Source organism: Bombina bombina, chromosome 8, assembly GCF_027579735.1.
Source record: "Bombina bombina isolate aBomBom1 chromosome 8, aBomBom1.pri, whole genome shotgun sequence".
In the NCBI taxonomy this organism is placed as follows: Eukaryota; Metazoa; Chordata; class Amphibia; order Anura; family Bombinatoridae; genus Bombina; species Bombina bombina.
In genome coordinates this window covers 269,174,291-269,196,204 of record NC_069506.1, presented here as the reverse complement: position 1 = coordinate 269,196,204, position 21,914 = coordinate 269,174,291, and the positions used below count along the sequence as shown (strand labels likewise).

General features: G+C 43.2%; 1 protein-coding gene across 1 annotated transcript in view; it reads right to left on the bottom strand.

Moving 5' to 3' along the window:
• BCL9L (BCL9 like) overlaps positions 1-21,914 on the bottom strand; it is a 188,173-nt gene that overhangs the window by 21,031 nt on the left and 145,228 nt on the right. The window lies entirely within an intron of this gene.

Below are 21,914 nucleotides of genomic sequence, written 5' to 3'. Positions count from 1 at the left end.
GGAAGGCCCCAAGTGTAATTAGGTCGTGGAAAATTGTGGGCTTATTTGTGATGTGAAGAAAAAAAGAGGAGGGGGAACAAGCCCGAGAGTGAGAAGTGAGGGGGGGGGGAGGTGAAGTGCAGGGTAATTGGATAAGTCAGTTATGGAGGCCTAACAAGGAGAAACTATTGATTTGAACAGAGCACTGATTAGTATATGGTGACTTCAAAACCTGGGTATAGCCCCAGCGTGATCCGCAAGGAGGAGTCCCTTAGTTAACCCTTAACAGAAATTGCAAAGAGAAGAATCCTACGCCTTGTTTGTAAAAAAAAAAAAAAAAAAAAAGGGATCAGCAGATTAGGTTAAGAACATAATCTATACAAACCAATACTTTAACACAATAAACTTTGAGAAGAAAAAAAAAAAAAAAAAACGAACAACTACTAGGTATTATATGCCTATGTAAGATACAGAATATTAATCATCCCAGGGGGAGAGATAAAACAACAAAAAAGAGTTTCAATAAGTCTTTCTGTGAAATAAATTTCTTGTGATCAAAAAGGGAGCAACTTGCATTGCTCAGCAGGAAACCAGACAAGGCTATTTATGTAGTAGAGGAAGCCTTCAACTTAACAATATACTAGATTGCTAGAGCATAGGGTTTATATATGACTTCAGCTGACAAATAAGTAACGTCAGCTTATTCCTCTTAATTTCAGAGATGACCCTGACCTGCAGGCAGACAAAGGTGTTCAAAAAACAGTTGAACAGGAATTGACATTTAAGTCCAGAAGATAACAGTTACTGTATGCTGAGGGCCAGGTATATGCTATTAAGCCCAGCTTATAAAGTTATACTCCAGCCCGGGAGAGTGCTGAGTTGGCAGAAACATTACAAACTGTGATAGGGTCTTGAAGAGCCGCTCAGCTCCGACGAAACTAAGACAGAGAGCCAAGCAGCAATAGGTAAGTCATAGATGTACTCACAGTACTGAGGGCTCTCAAGGCTCCGAGAAGTTTCTGTGTTGTAGAAAGCCGGGTATAACCTTAGCAGCTCAGCTCCAGGAAGACCACCCAGCTATCGCACCTCCCGCAAAAGACCGGATCGGTCCGGTAAGCTGTTGCGGACAATTAAGCAACGCCTTCCTGAGCTCTGGAACAACAGCAGCCAGCAACCCCCTCACGTAGCCCTGATGGGAGGGGAGTTGCCTATGAGAAGCAGCAGTACCTCCAGCCCACAGGCCTCCGGGGTTAAGGTAGGGACCAACCACTCCAGCAGGATCACGACTCCATGAGCCAGGGTCAGCCTCCTCAGTTACGCCGACTTGCTGTGGGGGAAGTATAGGTAGCCCGGTCGCCGGGGACCGCCTCCAGCCGCCAGGGGCCGCAGGTCCTTGAAGTTCCCTCAGTGTTGGTTTCTCTCTGTCGGGTAGTGGTGCAATGAATGCCCGGTGAGCGCGCCTCTAGGTAAGGCTTTCCGTGTGGTAAGTTTAAAGGAGTGGTTCACCCCCCTCACGCAGCATCGGTGGGAGGGGGGGAAAAGGAGACAGTTGCAGCGTTGTTTTTGCTTGGGTTCTTTTCCTTCCACTTAGCTTCCCTCTATGACAAATAGGGAAAGTCCCAAAGAGTTGCTGCAATAGCAGCCCAGTGCGGTGGTTAAGCACTGCTGGAGCTCCGGTAGCGAAAATATGTGCTCAGCTAGCCGCCCAAGGTCTAGTGTATTAGGCACGGGAATACTCTGCCAATGGCTTCTGCTGGAAGTGAGAGAGAGAGAGAGTTAACGTGACCTTCCTCCTCGGCTCCTCCCCCGGAACTCGAAATATGAGAAGTTTTAAAAGACCTTTTACGTTTACTGAAAGGAGGAATAACAGACAGAGCCTTTCGAATAGAATTAGAAACAAATTCTCTTACATTAACCGGAACATCCTGAACATTAGATGTTGAAGAAAAAAACAACAGGTAATGGATTATTACTAATGGAGACATTATCTGCGTTAGAAAGTTTATCATGACAACTAACACAAACTACAGCCGGAGGAACAGTTACCAAAAGTTTACAACAAATGCACTTAGCTTTGGTAGAACCAACATCATGCAGCGTCTTTCCAGAAGTAGATTCTGATCCAGGGTCAGGTTGTGACATCTTGCAATATATAATAGAAAAAACAACATATAAAGCAAAATTATCAAATTCCTTAAATGACAGTTTCAGGAATGGGAAAAAATGCAAAACAAACAAGCCTCTAGCAACCAGAAGCAACAAAAAAGTGAGACTGAAATAATGTGAAAAAAACTGGCGCCAAGTATGACGCCCACATTTTTTGGCGCCAAGTATGACGCCCACATTTTTTGGCGCCAAGTATGACGCCCACATTTTTTGGCGCCAAGTATGACGCCCACACTTTTTGGTGCCAAAAATACGCCCACACTTTTTGGCGCCAAAAACGTCTGTAACACACATGCGTCAAAAAATGACGCAACCACGTGAAAACTTCCCGCGTCAACTATGACGCCGGAAATGACGAAATTGTGCGCCAAAAAAGGTCGCACCAAAAATGACGCAATAAATTGAAGCATTTTCTGCACCCGCAAGCCTAACAGCCCGCAAAGAAAAAAGTCAAATTGAAATTTTTAAGGCAAGAAAAAATATTTATTCATATGCATTTTCCCAAAAAAATGAAACTGACAGTCTGAAAGAAGGAATACTGATTATCCTGAATCATGGCAAATATAAGTTTAAAACATATATTTAGAACTTTACATATAAAGTGCCCAACCATAGCTTAGAGTGTCATAAATAAAATAAGACTTACTTACCCTAAGACACTCATCTACATATAGTAGATAGTCAAACCAGTACTGAAACGAGAATCAGTAGAGGTAATGGTATATAAGAGTATATCGTCGATCTGAAAAGGGAGGTAGGAGAAGAAATCTTTTCGACCGATAACAGAGAACCTATGAAATAGATCCCCTAGAGGAAGACCATTGTATTCAAATAGGCAATACTCTCTTCACATCCCTCTGACATTCACTGCACTTTGAGAGGAAAAACCGGGCTTCAGCCTGCTGCGAAGCGCATATCAACGAAGAATCTAGCACAAACTTACTTCACCACCTCCATGGGAGGCAAAGTTTGTAAAACTGAATTGTGGGTGTGGTGAGGGGTGTATTTATAGGCATTTTGAGGTTTGGGAAACTTTGCCCCTCCTGGTAGGAATGTATATCCCATACGTCACTAGCTCATGGACTCTTGCTAATTACATGAAAGAAATACTTGTTTAGTTTACTAGACTTCTTAGAATTGACTACGACAGTAGTGTCGGAGTCGTCCAGGGTAGCTAAAACCTCCTTAAGTAACAAACGGAGGTGTTCAAGCTTAAACCTGAAAGAAACAACTTCAATATCAGTTAAAGGTATAACACTGTCCGAGTCTGAGATTTCACCCTCAGATGCTACCGAAGTATCTTCCTCTTCAGGTTTCTGGGAAGAAACATTCGGAATAGCAACTACTGTGTCAGCAACCTTATTCAGATTGATTACATTTCCTCTTGCGCTTTCCCTGCAGCATGGGAAAAGCAGACAACGCATAAGATACCGCTGATGACATTAGGGAAGCGATGTCCTGCAAGGTAACTCCAGGTGGAGTAATAGAGGAAGCGCAGGGCACTGGCTGTATGGACGCTAAATTTTGGAAAGCTTGAGGAGAAAGCTGCGGCATATCTTGAACATTGTCAGAAGACTCCTGAACAGTATCCGCCTTAGACAATGTTGGCTCAGGAAAAAGTCTATCCCTGTAATGTAAAGTTCTCTCAATACATGAGGAACAGAAAGGGATTGGTGGTTCTACATTATCAAAACATAAAGAACATGTAACATCTTGCAGGGTTTCTTGGTCCATCTTTATTCACCAATAAACAGACAACTGATATTTAATTCAGAAAATATCCCCCAAAACAAAACAAAAATTTGTTACTGTTCCTTTAAATTTTAAACGAACAAAATAGCTGCTTTATTTTTCAGCTATTAAAATTACACCTTAGCCCCCAGACAACTCTACACCTCAGCTTAGCGTTGCTGAGGTGCTTACCTGCCTGCCTGCTAACGAAGCAAACTACTTTGTGACTGATCCGGACTCAACTCTATAAATACTGCTGTCTGTAACCGCAACGCTGCTGAATCTGTGATGCAGCTGAATTTCCCTCCGAAGACACAGGAAGTTACAAACAGGGCCAGAAAAAAGGGGCGCAATAGGAACTGCCGCTGTATCTAACTCCGCCCATCGTGGGCATAGCCTGAAAACTCTCGATCGGATAAATCTTAATTATCACAGCCGTCGGGAGTGAAGTATAAAAAACAAATACACCACCAAGAGCCAGATTCTCCTCGTCCCCAGTGCCTGCTCTGCTGCCCTTAAAAAATATTCCCCTGTCATAGATGAATGTAACTTGTCCCAATGAAAGTAAAAGTGCTATCCTTTTTCTCTGCATGTCCCAGAAAAACTAAGTTATCACTTACCTTAATACTTCTGCCAGGCAGCACAGCAGCTCACAAGGTTTGGGAGGCCAGTTCCCTCACATGGACCTGTGGGTAGAAACAAAGACTGAGTAATCTTACTCAGGCTTGCATGGTTAGGGCAGCATAAATACATGGGAGGCGCAGTGAGAATTATGTCCCACAAGTTCCCATTGCTTTAAAGCCACCACTGCTTTACTGAAGAGACTGATATGGACTATGGCTACACCCTAGAGCAAAGCAGAACAATCTTGCACTGCTTAAAAAATAAAATCTTGCTTCAAGAATATTTTCCTAACACCTAACTTTACCACTTCCTTGCTCTAACATAAGCAAAGAGAATGACTGGGGTTGGAGGGAAGGGAGGTGATATTTAACAGTTTTGCTGTCGCGCTCTTTGCCGACTCCTGCTGGGCAGGAGTGATATTCACAATAGTAATTAGATGATCCGTGGACTCATTGTGTCCTTAGAAAGAAAAAGGAAATTTATGCTTACCTGATAAATGTATTACTTTTACGATATGACGAGTCCACGGATTTCATCCTTACTTTTGGGATATCGCCTCCTGGTCAGCAGGAGGAGGCAAAGAGCTCCACAGCAGAGCTGCATAAATAGCTCCTCCCTTCCACCCCAACCCAGTCATTCGACCAAAGTTAGGAAGAGAAAGGAAAAGCTAAGGAGCAGAGGTGACTGAAGTTTAACAAAAATAAAAACCTGTCATAGAAAAAAACGACAGGGTGGGCCGTGGACTAGTCATATCGTAAGGAAGCCACAGCTCTAGTAGAATGAGCCGTAATTCTTTCAGGAGGCTGCTGTCCAGCAGTCTCATATGCAACACGGATGATACTCTTCAGCCAAAAAGAAAGAGAGGTAGCCATAGCTTTCTGACCCCTACGTTTCCCGGAAAAAAAAAAACAAATAATGAAGATGTTTGACGAAAATCCTTAGTCGCCTACAAGTAGAACTTCAAGGCACGGACTACGTCCAAATTATGTAACAGACACTCCTTCTTAGAAGAAAGGTTAGGACACAAGGAAGGAACAACAATTTCCTGATTAATATTTTTGTTAGAAACAACCTTAGGAAGAAAACCAGGTTTGGTACGTAACACCACCTTATCAGAATGGAAAATAAGATAAGGAGAATCACACTGTAAAGCTGAAAGTTCAGAAACTCTGCGAGCAGAAGAAATAGCAACCATAAATAACCCCTTCCAAGATAATAACTTAATATCTATGGAATGCATAGGTTCAAACGGAACCCCTTGAAGAACATTAAGAACTAAATTCAAACTCCAAGGAGGAGCAATTGATCGAAACACAGGCTTAAATTCTCGTCAGAGCCTGACAAAAAGATTGAACATCTGGAACATCTGCCAGACGCTTGTGTAACAAGATAGACAAAGCAGAAATCTGTCCCTTTAAGGAACTTGCTGACAACCCTTTCTCCAGTCCTTCCTGGAGAAAAGATAAAATCCTAGGAATCCTAACCTTACTCCAAGAGTAGCCCTTGGATTCGCACCAATAAAGATATTTATGCCATATCTTATGGTAAATTCTTCTAGTAACAGGCTTACGAGCCTGAATCAAGGTATCAATGACCGAATCAGAGAACCCACACTTAGATAAAAACATAATTTATGCTTACCTGATAAATTCCTTTCTCCTGTAGTGTAGTCAGTCCACGGGTCATCCATTACTTATGGGATTATATCTCCTCCCTAACAGGAAGTGCAAGAGGATCACCCAAGCAGAGCTGCTATATAGCTCCTCCCCTCTACGTCATACCCAGTCATTCGACCAAAACCAAACGAGAAAGGAGAAACTATAGGGTGCAGTGGTGACTGGAGTTTAATTTAAAATTTAGACCTGCCGTAAAAACAGGGCGGGCCGTGGACTGACTACACTACAGAAGAAAGGAATTTATCAGGTAAGCATAAATTATGTTTTCTCCTGTTAAGTGTAGTCAGTCCACGGGTCATCCATTACTTATGGGATACCAATACCAAAGCTAAAAGTACACGGATGACGGGAGGGACAGGCAGGACCTTTACACGGAAGGAACCACTGCCTGAAGAACCTCTCTCCCAAAAACAGCCTCCGAAGAAGCAAAAGTGTCAAATTTGTAAAATTTTGAAAAGGTGTGAAGTGAAGACCAAGTTGCAGCCTTGCAAATCTGTTCAACAGAGGCCTCATTTTTAAAGGCCCAAGTGGAAGCCACAGCTCTGGTAGAATGAGCTGTAATTCTTTCAGGAGGCTGCTGTCCAGCAGTCTCATAGGCTAAACGTATTATGCTACGAAGCCAAAAAGAGAGAGAGGTAGCCGAAGCCTTTTGACCTCTCCTCTGTCCCGAATAAACGACAAACAGGGAAGAAGTTTGTCGAAAATCTTTAGTTGCCTGTAAATAGAATTTCAGGGCCCGGACAACATCCAGATTGTGCAGAAGCCTTTCCTTCTTTGAGGAAGGATTAGGGCACAATGAAGGAACAACAATCTCTTGATTGATATTCTTGTTAGTGACTACCTTAGGTAAGAACCCAGGTTTAGTACGCAGAACTACCTTGTCTGAATGAAAAATCAGATAAGGGGAATCACAATGTAAGGCTGATAACTCAGAGACTCTTCGAGCCGAGGAAATAGCCATTAAAAACAGAACTTTCCAAGATAACAGCTTGATATCAATGGAATGAAGGGGTTCAAACGGAACACCCTGCAAAACGTTAAGAACTAAGTTTAAGCTCCATGGCGGAGCAACAGTTTTAAACACAGGCTTAATCCTGGCCAAAGCCTGACAAAAAGCCTGAACGTCTGGAACTTCTGACAGACGCTTGTGCAAAAGAATGGACAGAGCTGAGATCTGTCCCTTTAACGAACTAGCAGATAAACCCTTTTCTAAGCCTTCTTGTAGAAAAGACAATATCCTAGGAATCCTGACCTTACTCCATGAGTAACTCTTGGATTCGCACCAATGTAAGTATTTATGCCATATTTTATGGTAAATTTTCCTGGTAACAGGTTTCCTAGCCTGTATCAAGGTATCAATCACTGACTCCGAGAATCCACGCTTTGATAGAATCAAGCGTTCAATCTCCAAGCAGTCAGCCTCAGAGAAATTAGATTTGGATGTTTGAAAGGACCCTGAACCAGAAGGTCCTGTCTCAGAGGCAGAGACCATGGTGGACAGGACGACATGTCCACTAGATCTGCATACCAGGTCCTGCGTGGCCACGCAGGCGCTATTAGAATCACCGATGCTCTCTCCTGTTTGATCCTGGCAATCAGACGAGGAAGTATCGGGAAGGGTGGAAACACATAAGCCATGTTGAAGACCCAGGGTGCTGTCAGAGCATCTATCAGAACCGCTTCCAGATCCCTGGATCTTGATCCGTAACAAGGAAGCTTGGCGTTCTGGCGAGACGCCATGAGATCCAGATCTGGTTTGCCCCAACGCCGAAGCAGTTGTGCAAATACCTCCGGGTGAAGTTCCCACTCCCCCGGATGAAAAGTCTGGCGACTTAGGAAATCCGCCTCCCAGTTCTCCACGCCTGGGATGTGGATCGCTGACAGGTGGCAAGAGTGAGACTCTGCCCAGCGAATTATCTTTGAGACTTCCATCATCGCTAGGGAACTCCTTGTCCCTCCCTGATGGTTGATGTAAGCCACAGTCGTGATGTTGTCCGACTGGAACCTGATGAACCTCAGAGTTGCTAGCTGAGGCCAAGCCAGAAGAGCATTGAGAACTGCTCTCAATTCCAGAATGTTTATTGGAAGGAGACTCTCCTCCTGAGTCCATGATCCCTGAGCCTTCAGGGAATTCCAGACAGCGCCCCAACCTAGTAGGCTGGCGTCTGTTGTTACAATTGTCCAGTCTGGCCTGCTGAAGGGCATCCCCCTGGACAGATGTGGCTGAGAAAGCCACCATAGAAGAGAATCTCTGGTCTCTTGATCCAGATTCAGCATAGGGGACAAATCTGAGTAATCCCCATTCCACTGACTTAGCATGCACAATTGTAGTGGTCTGAGATGCAGGCGTGCAAAAGGTACTATGTCCATTGCCGCTACCATTAAGCCGATTACCTCCATGCATTGAGCCACTGACGGGTGTTGAATGGAATGAAGGACACGGCAAGCATTTAGAAGTTTTGTTAACCTGTCTTCTGTCAGGTAAATTTTCATTTCTACAGAATCTATAAGAGTCCCCAAGAAGGGAACTCTTGTGAGTGGCAACAGAGAACTCTTTTCTACGTTCACCTTCCACCCATGCGACCTTAGAAATGCCAGAACTAACTCTGTATGAGACTTGGCAGTCTGGAAACTTGACGCTTGTATCAGAATGTCGTCTAGGTACGGAGCTACCGAAATTCCTCGCAGTCTTAGTACCGCCAGAAGAGAGCCCAGAACCTTTGTAAAGATTCTTGGAGCCGTGGCTAACCCGAAGGGAAGAGCTACAAATTGGTAATGCCTGTCTAGGAAGGCAAATCTTAGGTACCGATAATGATCCTTGTGAATTGGTATGTGAAGGTAGGCATCCTTTAAATCCACTGTGGTCATGTATTGACCCCTTTGGATCATAGGTAAGATTGTCCGAATAGTTTCCATTTTGAACGATTGAACTCTTAGGAACTTGTTTAGGATCTTTAAGTCCAAAATTGGTCTGAAGGTTCCCTCTTTTTTGGGAACCACAAACAGATTTGAGTAAAACCCTTGTCCGTGTTCCGACCGCGGAACTGGATGGATCACTCCCATTAGTAAAAGGTCTTGTACACAGCGTAGAAACGCTTCTCTCCTTAGCTGGTTTGCTGACAGCCTTGAAAGATGAAATCTCCCTTTTGGAGGAGAAGCTTTGAAGTCCAGAAGGTATCCCTGAGATATGATCTCTAACGCCCAGGGATCCTGGACATCTCTTGCCCAAGCCTGGGCGAAGAGCGAAAGTCTGCCCCCCGCTAGATCCGTTTCCGGATCGGGGGCCCTCACTTCATGCTGTCTTAGGGGCAGCAGCAGGTTTTCTGGCCTGCTTGCCCTTGTTCCAGGACTGGTTAGGTTTCCAGCCCTGTCTGTAGCGAGCAACAGTTCCTTCCTGCTTTGGGGCTGAGGAAGTTGATGCTGCTCCTGCCTTGAAGTTACGAAAGGCACGAAAATTAGACTGTCTAGCCCTTGGTTTGGCTCTGTCTTGAGGCAGGGCATGACCCTTACCTCCAGTAATGTCAGCGATAATTTCTTTCAAACCGGGCCCGAACAATGTCTGCCCTTTGAAAGGTATGTTAAGCAATTTAGATTTAGAGGTCACATCGGCTGACCAAGATTTAAGCCACAGCGCTCTGCGCGCCTGAATGGCAAATCCTGAATTCTTAGCCGTAAGTTTAATTAAGTGTACTACGGCATCGGAAATAAATGAATTGGCTAGCTTAAGTACTCTAAGCTTGTCTGTAATCTCATCCAATGTAACTGTAAATGTAAACCAGAATGCCGCCGCAGCCGTGACAGGCGCAATGCATGCAAGGGGTTGTAATATAAAACCTTGTTGAACAAACATTTTCTTAAGGTAACCCTCTAACTTTTTATCCATTGGATCTGAAAAAGCACAGCTATCCTCCACCGGGATAGTGGTGCGTTTAGCCAGAGTAGAAACTGCTCCTTCCACCTTAGGGACCGTCTGCCATAAGTCCCGTGTGGTGGCGTCTATTGGAAACATTTTTCTAAATATAGGAGGGGGAGAAAAGGGCACACCAGGTCTATCCCACTCCTTGTTAATAATTTCTGTAAGCCTTTTAGGAATAGGAAAAACGTCAGTACACGTCGGTACCGTAAAATATTTATCCAGCCTACACATTTTCTCTGGAATTGCAACCGTGTTACAATCATTCAGAGCCGCTAATACCTCCCCTAACAATACACAGAGGTTCTCAAGCTTAAATTTAAAATTTGAAATGTCTGAGTCCAGTTTACTTGGATCAGATCCGTCACCCACAGAATGAAGCTCTCCGTCCTCATGTTCTGCATATTGTGACGCAGTATCAGACATGGCTCTAATATTATCAGCGCACTCTGTTCTCACCCCAGAGTGGTCGCGTTTACCCCTAATTTCTGGCAATTTAGATAATACTTCAGTCATAACATTAGCCATGTCTTGCAAAGTGATTTGTATGGGCCGCCCTGATGTACTTGGCGCAAAAATATCACGCACCTCCTGAGCGGGAGATGAAGGTACTGACACGTGAGGAGAGTTAGTCGGCATAACTTCCCCCTCGTTGTCTGGTGAAATTTTCTTTACATGTACACTTTTATTTAAAGTAGCATCAATGCAATTAGTACACAAATTTCTATTGGGCTCCACATTGGCCTTTGAACATATTGCACAAAGAGTTTCCTCTGTGTCAGACATGTTTAACAGACTAGCAATGAAACTAGCAAGCTTGGAAAATACTTTTGAAATAAATTTACAAGCAATATAAAAAACGTTACTGTGCCTTTGAAAAACACCAATAAACTGTCACAGTTGAATTACAATGAACCAAATTTGTTATAGCAACCAAATTTTTACAATAAATGCAATAAGTTAGCAAAGGATTGCACCCACCAGCAAATGGATGATTAACCCCATAATACCCAAAAAACGGATAACAGATATAAAACGTATCACAGTCAAAAGCACAGTCTCACAGGTCTGCTGTGAGTGATTACCTCCCTCAAAACTAGTTTTGGAGACCCCTGGGCTCTGTAGAGACGTCCTGGATCATGGAGGAAGGAATAGGAAGACTGTGAGTGAATTCTTACTGCGCAAGAAAGCGCCAAAATAGGCCCCTCCCACTCATATTATAACAGTGGGGAAGCTCAGTAAACTGAATTTATTCATAAATAAACGACAGCCATGTGGAAAAATAATGCCCAAATTTTTTTATCACCAAGTACCTCAGAGAAAAACGATTAACATGCCAGAAAAACGTTTTAAATAAAATTATGAAATGATACTAATAAGCCTGCTGCTAGTCGCTTTCACTGCAGTGGGGGCTCAAATATAAGTTAAATGTATACAGTATTTTCTTAGTGAAGTTCCATTCCCCAGAAATACCTCAGTGTAACATACATACATATCAGCCTGATACCAGTCGCTACTACTGCATTTAAGGCTGCACTTACATTATATGGGTATTAGCAGTATTTTCTTAGTCCATTCCATTCCTAGAAAATAATATACTGCAACATACCTCCTTGCAGGTGAACCCTGCCCGCTGTCCCCTGTTCTGAAGTTACCTCACTCCTCAGAATGGCCGAGAACAGCAAATGGATCTTAGTTACGACCGCTAAGATCATACATAAACTCAGGTAGATTCTTCTTCTAATGCTGCCTGAGAAAAAACAACACACTCCGGTGCCGTTTAAAATAACAAACTTTTGACTGAAGATATAAAAACTAATTTTAATAACCACAGTCCTCTCACACGTCCTATCTATTAGTTAGGTGCAAGAGAATGACTGGGTATGACGTAGAGGGGAGGAGCTATATAGCAGCTCTGCTTGGGTGATCCTCTTGCACTTCCTGTTAGGGAGGAGATATAATCCCATAAGTAATGGATGACCTGTGGAGACTACACTTAACAGGAGAAATCAAGCATTCAATCTCCAAGCAGTCAGCTGCAGAGAAATAAGATTCGGATGATAGAAGGGTCCCTGAATGAGAAGGTCCTGCCTCATTGGAAGCTTCCACGGTGGCAGAGGTGACATGTCCACCAGATCGGCATACCAAGTCCTGCGAGGCCACGCAGGAGCGATGAGAATCACTGAGGCCCTCTCCTGTTTGACTCGAGCAATCACTCGAGGGAGGAGAGCAAACGGAGGAAACACATAAGCTAGGTTGAACGACCAAGGCACTGCCAAGGCATCTATCAGTTCGGCCTGAGGATCCTTGGACCTTGATCCGTATCTCGGGAGCTTGTCATTCTGACGAGACGCCATAAGATCCAGCTCCGACCTGCCCCACCTGAGAATCAGACTGGCAAAGACCTCCGGATGAAGTTCCCATTCTCCCCGATGAAACGTCTGTCTGTTCAAGAAATCCACCTCCCAGTTGTCCACTCCTGGGATGTAGATTGCTGACAGATAACAAGTGTGAGCTTCCGCCCACCGAATTATCTTGGATACTTCTGTCATCACCAAGGAACTCCTTGTTCCTCCCTGATGATTGATGTAAGCCACAGTCGTGATGTTGTCAGACTGGAATCTGATGAATTTGGCCGAAGCTCTCAACTCCAGAATATTGATTGGAAGTAGAGACTCCGACCGAGTCCACACACCCTGTAGGGAATTCCAGACTGCACCCCATCCTAGCAGACTGGCGTCCGTTGTCACTATCACCCATGAGGGTCTGTGGCAGCATGCCCCTTGGGACAGATGATCCAACGACAACCACCAAAGAAGAGAGTCCCTTGTCTCCTTGTCGAGATCTATTTGAGGAGACAAATTTGTATCATCTCCATTCCATTGTCTGAGCATGCTCAGTTGTAGAGGTCTGAGATGAAAACGAGCAAACGGAATGATGTCCATTGCTGCCACCATCAATCCAATTGCTTCCATGCACTGAGCCACTGACGGCCGAGGATTGGACTGAAGGGATCGGCAGGTATCCAAAATCTTTAACTTTCTGACTTCCGTCAGAAAGATTTTCATGGACAGAGAGTCGATTATAGTTCCCAGGAAAGGAACCCTTGTCTGTGGAATTAGAGAACTCTTTTCTAGATTCACCTTCCACCCGTGAGTCCTTAGAAAGGACAGAACAATGTCGGTATGAGACTTTGTCAGCTGATAAGACGACGCCTGGACCAGATCGTCCAGATAAGGCGCCACTGCAATGCCCCGCGGCCTGAGAACCGCCAGCAGAGACCCTAGAACCTTTGTGAAGATCCTGGGTGCCGTGGCCAGTCCGAATGGAAGAGCCACAAACTGAAAATGTTTGTTCAGGAAGGCAAACCTCAGGAACTGGTGATGATCTCTGTGTATAGGAATATGAAGATATGCATCCTTTAAGTCCACGGTAGTCATATATTGACCCTCCTGGATCAATGGAAGAATTGTTCAAATAGTCTCCATCTTGAAGGATGGAACTCTAAGGAACTTGTTTAGACCCTCGAGATCTAAAATGGGTCGGAATGTTCCCTCTTTTTTGGGAACCACAAAAAGATTCAAGTAAAACCCCTGCCCCGTTTTCCTGTATTGGAACGGGACAAATTACTCCCATAGTGGAGAGGTCTTTTACACAACGCAAGAACGCCTCTCTTTTTATCTGGTCTACAGACAATCGTGAAAGAAGGAATCTTCCCCTTGGGAAGGAATTTTTAAAAATGTCTCTTATCCAAGCCTGGACAAAGAGAGAAAGTCTGCCCCCTACTAGATCCGGTCACGGATCGGGGGCTGCCCCTTCATGCTGTTTTGGGAGCAGCTGCAGGCTTTTTGGGTTGTTTACCCTTGTTCCAAGCCTGATTGGGTCTCCAGGTGGACTTGGCTTGTGAATAATTTCCTTCCTGTTTAGTGGAAGGGAAAGAGGGGATTCCCTTGAAATTACGAAAGGAACGAAAATTACTCTGTCGTCCCCTTTGCTTAGATGTTTTGTCTTGCGGGAGCAGATGACCCTTACCTCCCGTGATGTCAGAAATGATCTCCTTCACGTCAGGCCCAAACAGGGTCTTTCCCTTGTAAGGAATAGCCAAGAGTTTAGATTTCGAGGACACATCCGCAGACCAAGATTTTAACCATAAGGTTCTTCTTGCTAAGATGGAAAATCCTGAATTCTTGGCCGCCAATTTAGTGATCTGAAAGGCGGCATCCGTAATAAAAGAATTAGCCAGCTTAAGGGCCTTAATTCTATCCTGTATTTCCTCTAAGGAAGTCTCAGTCCTAAGAGACTCTTCCAGAGCGTCAAACCAAAAAGCAGCCGCAGTCGTGACTGTCACAATGCAGGCCGTCGGTTGTAAGAGGAACCCCTGGTGAACATAAAGTTTCATGAGAAGCCCCTCTAATTTCTTATCCATGGGATCTTTGAAAGCACAACTGTCCTTGATAGGGATAGTCGTACGCTTAGCCAGGGTAGAGACGGCTCCCTCCACCTTAGGGATCGACTGCCAAGAATCCCAAACGGTGTCAGCTATAGGATACATCTTCTTAAACATAGGAGAAGGGGAGAATGGTATACCCGGTCTTTCCCATTCCCTAGCAATAATGTCCGAGATTCTCTTAGGAACCGGAAAAACATCAGAATAAGAGGGTATCTCCAAATATTTGTCCATCTTACTCAATTTCTCTGGAGGGACCACAATAGTGTCACAGTCGTCCAGAGTCACCAAAACCTACCTTAGTAACAGACGGAGGTGTTCAAGCTTAAATCTGAAAGACATCACTTCCGAATCTATCTGGGGTAAAGCACTGCCTGAACCAGACAGTGCTCCCTCAGATAGAGTCTCCACACCTCCCCAATTCAGAGCCCTGAGAGGGTACATCAGAGATCGCCATCAAAGCATCAGAAGTGGAAGACCACCTGGGCCTCCTTCCTACTGCGATTGCCCTGCAAAACTGGCAACTTAGATAAAACCTCTGAAAGAGTGGATGACATAACTGCAGCCATATCCTGCAGAGTAAATGAAGCAGACGCAGTTGAAGAACATGGCGTCGCTTGAGTGGGCGTTAAAGGCTGTGACGCTTGGGGAGAAAGATGCAGCATATTCTAAATCTCATCAGTCTGAGAACATTCCTTAGATACATCTTTATTAAAGAAAATGTGTTCTTTACACTGTAAAACCCTTTCAATGCATGAGGGACAAAGTGTAACAGGGGGTTCCACAATGGCATCTAAACACATAGGACATGTACTCTGTTCAAGGCCATCCATGATAACAAAGTACAAATGCAAGCTTGGTCATATACTGAAATTATATTAAAAATTCAGTCAACTGAGTTTATAATAAAAATCTTTGTTGTACTGTTTCTTTAAGAAAAATACTATATATATATATATATATATATATATATATATATATATATATATATATATATATATATATAATGTGCAGAGATAAAGCTGTATATATTTATATACCACTCCCTGCACGTGTCAAAATTCAGCCAAAAATGAGTCACCCTGCCGCAGCTCTGCTGCGGTTCCTACCTGCCTCCACGTGACCAACCGTTAACCCCTTAAGAACAGTCTCCCTAAGATCGCTTGTCATATACTACAGCAAGCAAGCTTAGGAGCCGTGAGGAGATGCTACCGGAACTCGAAAAGAAACTGTGGGGCTATGCGCGCGGCACCAAGCAGAAACATGTCACACAAACCCCGGGAAAATAAAGGAAGAACCGTCATGTACCGGAGCTTTGTAAAAACACTCATCACTCCAGCACTACCCCCAGCGACAGCCATCTCCCTAATAAAAATAATAGAGTCAGCCCAATAATACAGGTATATACTCACATAATGTCCCAGCGCTTCTAGGCTAAAATCTAAATGCCAGAGTGTCTGGATGTTAAGCAGTGTGTCGGTTCTCCCTTTCATTAGCTAATGAGAACCCACATACTGTTCAATATCAAAGGCAGAGTACAGTCGAATCTGAGATATACTGCAGAGCCCCAGAGTAAAAAACTGCACTTACCTCCATACTGAGAAACAGCATGATATTCTCACAGTGTCAAGAGGTCCACTCTTCCTCCTGAGGTCCTGTGAAAGGCAGACACTGAAAGGCAGCACAAGTATGGGAGGCAAAGTGAAGCTAAAACTCCACCAGTTCCCACAGCCTGAAAGGCTGTCATTCCAGAGGCTGCTCTATAGTAAAATAGTACACTTTGGCACCATTTAAAATAAAAAAACTCTTGATTGAAGAATACAAACTAACACCTCACTTTACCTCTTCCTATCACTAACGCAGGCAAAGAGAATGACTGGGTTGGGGGAGAAGGGAGGAGCTATTTATGCAGCTCTGCTGTGGAGCTCTTTGCCTCCTCCTGCTGACCAGGAGGCGATATCCCATAAGAAAGGATGAAATCCGTGGACTCGTCATATCTTGTAAAAGAAAAGTATTTTTCAAACTAGACGATTAAAACAAAAAAAAGTGAAAGTGCTAAGAACATATTGTTATTTTGTTTATTCACTTGGAACATTACTATAGTTACTATGCATCATTATTTCTTCTTTTTAGGTCAGGTCGGCGTGCTATTTTGCAGTGGTCACAAATAATCAAAGATACTGTTAGTCACATTTTGCTGGTGTTTTGGTGTATTCTCTGACCATTCTTCTGTTTTCCACCTCTGCCTGATTATCATGAGTTACTGACCCCTTCTTTCTGTTACTCATACCATTTTGAACTCTGATTTGTATCCCATATTGTCAGCCTATTGCAGACCTAGCATGTCCTTGACTTTGCCTATGTAATCTGATTTGGGGAACTGTCCAGCTTAACTTTCGCCAATCGTGCTTTTCTGACCTCGTCTCCTAGAGCCTGATCTAGCCTGTCCCTGACTTTGCCTACGAAGTCTGATTTGGGAACTGTCCTGCCCCAAGGCAGAACTTGCTACAGCATGTCTGCAGAAAGAGCAGGACTTTTCAAATAGATTTGCACTATCTGGTCACCGCAGTCATAATTGCAATGTTATAGTTTCTGGTTCCCATTGTCAGCCTGCCTGGAGATCTGGATATGCGCCTCTGCTCTGTATTTTTTTTTTTTTTACTCAGCCATGTTTCAGTGCTGTTTGTTTTTATTTCTTGTGTCTGACTGACAGAGCACATGGAGACCAGAAAAAGCTGCTCTTCTCAAGCAGTGTGCAAGGCAGAATTTAAGGATTATTTTTCCAACTCTTCTGTCTGCTGCTTATCTTCAGCTTGGCAGGCTCAGTCAACTGGAGTGACCAAAAAAAATAAAATAATCAAACTTCCAGAGGTACTTCTAAACATTGTATTGCAGCCCTTTCTGGCAAACATAGGGTTAACTAGTCTCTAAATTTTAGCTACAAGGGCAGTAGGCTATGTGGGAGGGGCTGTACTGCTTACTGGTCCTTTGAACATTGAAGTGCTACTTTTGCAGGAGTGAGTGTGCTCTTAAACTATTCTTTGAATATGTACGTAATATTGCATTAAAATATAACAAATTATGAGGGGCGGAGCCTGGCTACAGCTAAGATGGCTGTGTAACTCCGGTGCTCTGTAAAACGGATCTCCGTTATCACTAATCCTGGACTGTTTTACTGAGCCAAATATAAATTTTAAGTGACCCGGAGCAACTTTCATAAGTATAGACCCAGCAGTATACATATCGGCCATTTCACATCGGCCCATTCTAACATGCAGCTTGCAGAGTGACGAGAGGAGAGACGGACCGGCACTAACTTATCCACAGATATCCTCACCATCTATAACGCATCCTGTCTAAAGACCCCCAGATTTGAGCACTTACATCAACTGACCGATCCTCTTGTGCCCAGTGGTGCTGGACGTCCCTCACGACCGGACACTACGATGACACCAATTTAGGGTAAGGCCGCACCTTGCGCCACTGGTAGCCTTAGCTACACAACTGATAACCCCAAGCATATCCTAGAGCCTAAGTGTTAGCGCTATACTCACCACTGCAACACATACCGCATCCCTTGCCTTGTCTCTTTGGCCCAGATAGACCTGAGGGAAAGATCGCTACGCACATCTTGGAACAGCGTCAAATTAGACGCCATATTTGTGACACGCTACACATCAGAAAAGACCTGCGCCCCACTCACAAATACCTTCAGTGACACCCATTGAGACTTTCCCAAAACGTCACATAAAGGTAATGTGAATGTTTAATGATATATGCTCCTCATAACCGCTGATACAGAACTTTGGTGTTAAATACCTTTCAGTGAGAGTGTTGGCAGAAGGGTTTGAGACCTAACATTTTTTATTTGCTATCTATTCACTGCAGATGCACATAAGACACATATAGAATACTGTGCATACAGTACACACTATAAACAATCACTGAAATCAGAACTCTAGAGAGGACAACTCAGACTTCATATATATGAGATAAAACAATTAATATTGAGCAGCTTTCCAGCTAACAATAAACCCAGTAAATATATATACAATCTTCATTTTGTGAGTTACCCAGCTAAGAGACAAGAGATTTCTACACAGAGTGCAACACATCTCACCTTAATTGTATAACAAATTTCAATTCACTTATATTACATATAATCTCAACTATCCTTAACATGATGGCAGCCAGAAGGCAAACAAAATCAGAAAAGACCCTAAAACAAGCTGCAACCAAATCCCATACTATGCCATAATTTTTTGCTACGGAGCATTCAACACCTCCTATGAGCTCCCATAATAAGCATACTCCTCAAGCGAGCTCGGAGGACCATACAAACGAACTTCCATCTATATCTAATATGCCTGATAACATCCCAGCCTCGCTTCTAGCCCAATTTGCAACAAAACAAGAGATATCCACTATCTTTAGAACCTGCCTACGTGAAGAATTAATGGAAATTAAACAAGATCTCCATAACTTAGGCTCTAGAGTGGATATGTTGGAAGCAGAAACTGAAGAGGTGAGGGAAGATATTCAAAGGATAGAAAATAATACTTCAACACATCAGGAAACACTCACAGCATTGATGGACAAGATCGATGACCTAGAAAATAGGAGCAGACGGAAAAATTTGAGGCTCCGTGGCATTCCTGAATCTATCCTCCCGAAAGACTTTCATGAATATTTACAATCCTTATTCACCTCTATCAAAGAACCTGCCTACCCAAACGACATACAATGGGTAAGAGCCCATAGAGCTCTTAGACCTAAACCACCAGATAATGCTCCACCCAGAGATATTATTAGATTCAAGAATTTTTTGGAGAAGGAGATGTTACTTAATCAATCAAGAAGACACCAACCCATTAAACTTCGAGGAAACGTGGTACAATTTTACCAGGATCTGTCGACAAGGACACTACAGATAAGAAAGGAATTCCACCCACTCACATCTTTACTCCGAAACAAAAAGATCCCATACAGGTGGGGTTTCCCCGTCAACTTAATGGTAATACAGAATGACAGACGTTACATCTGTTACAAGCCCGAGGATATCCTGTCCTTTTGCAAGGATCTAGATATCGACCAACCTCAAATGGAGCCACAGACCTCACCTTCTTACCAAGAATTGCCTAAAAGGATGAAGACAAGTCTCATGAAGTGGCAAACCAAAATGCCGCGCAAAACCCCGACCATAGACAAGCCAGAGAACTAAGAGATACGACTTCACAGAAATCTCCACATCGTCTCAGCCCTGAAGAGGACTGATCTTGATATCCTCCGGATTAGTGAGACATTTTTGTAGGCTAATTTACTCATGAGAACCTACTCACTGAAGGTATATACCCTGAAGGGTGGAACACTTGGTCAGGTAATGTTATCAACATTTATCTCCTGCCATAGCAATGGTATTGATGCAGAACCTTTTCCTCCCTCCTTCCCTCCCCCTTTCCACCATCACCATACTTAATCCCGTGATAATCCAGGTCACTTACCTAGCTATAGTTTGACACTTTCCCCAGGATTTAAGGTAAAAGAAATGTATCATAAGGAGATCCGTTTTTTCTTATTCACCCCCTTAAGAATTTTTACTCTAATTTATGTCTATTATTAGACTTAGAGATGTGTTTATTGTTTGCAAGTTATTGATTCCAAACTTTGTTTTCTATATTTACTATATTGTTTTTTTCTTTTTTGTTGTAAGATATGTATGCTGTGCAAAACTGTTTATCCCATGTGCAACAGAGGTCTTTTTATATATCTATTACACTATTAATACAATGTATACTCCACTAACTTTAACCCACACACACATACATTTTAACTATGGCTTCCCAATACTGTAAGGAACCTCGCCCTCTGATTATTTTATCACAAAATGCAAAGGGTTTGAACTCCCCCTGTAAACGTTCTAAAGCGCTCTCAGATCTAGCTAAAATAGGAGCAGATATTATTTATTTACAGGAAACTCACTTTAAAAAAAAAATTGCTGGCCAAGATATTTAGGTTACACATATACTCAACACTTCCACAACTCAGGCCCTACCAAAAAATGCGGTGTTAGTATTTTACTCAAGAAGACATTACCTTTCACACTTTTGAACAAGATAGCTGATACAGAAGATAAATTTTGGCCCTTTGAAAAACCATATTATTACTACCCTACACTCATGGTCCAACAAACCAATTTCCAGGTTAGGCAGGATAAATGCCATTAAAATGGTAATACTTCCTAAAATCCTTTATGTCCTCCAAGCACTACCCATCCCTATTCCTGATTCCACCATTTATTCCCTACAGAAACTTATAAATTCATATATCTGGGATCATAAATGCCCTCGGATTGCTACGCAAACCATATATCGCACTAAACTAGAGGGTGGACTTGGAGTCCCGAACATACTACTGTACCGCTATGCCACCTTTATGACCAGAATAGTAGACTGGTGCAGAAACGCTGATCACAAGGAATGGATAGGGTTAGAACATGCACTCACACAGGGAAGCCAATTAGGGGGTAGATGTTGGCTCACAACTAAACACGATCGGGGAGACACAAAACTTCATTTTTTAGTACGAGAAACGTTTAATATATGGGGAAAAATCTTGAGAGGACACAAAACTATCTCGACACCCTACTCTCCTCTAACACCCTTCTTAGATAACCCTACAACTCCATTTCAAATCATATCACGTAACACTGTTAACCACACTCTTACTCAAGCGATACCTCACCATTCACTCTTACAAAACAGCAAATTGAAACCCAAAGAAGAAGTGGTCGAAATACTAGGACCTGTCCTGAATAATTGGCTAGTATATCACCAACTTACGCATTACTTCACAACACAAGGAGAGAAACATAACCTGACCCGACCTTTAACTCCATTCGAATCCTTGTGTTGGCTATCCTTTCCAGCGACGGGTATCCTATCTATTTCCTATAAACTACTTCTGGCAGGTCGTTCACTCCATCCCCCATCATATACAATTGGTTGGGAGAGGGAGCTTAATGACTCACAACCACCTAAAACATGGAAAATAATATACAAACAAATGAGCTCCTCTGCTTCCTCTATAAACATAGCGGAAATGAACATGAAACTCCTCAGTAGATGGCATTACACCCCAGATAGACTAGGAAGATTATTCCCAAACTCTAACACCAGTTGTTGGAGAGGATGTACGGAGCGAGGTACCTTTGTCCATTTATGGTGGTCATGTCCTGTTGCACAAACATAATGGTCAGATATTAGAGAGGAAATTAGGTTGGTGATAGGAACTTCTCTCCCACATTCCCCATGGCCCTTCCTTTTCAACTTTATCCCACAGGTAACTTGCTCATTCAGACTTAAACTCCTCATTAAAATGA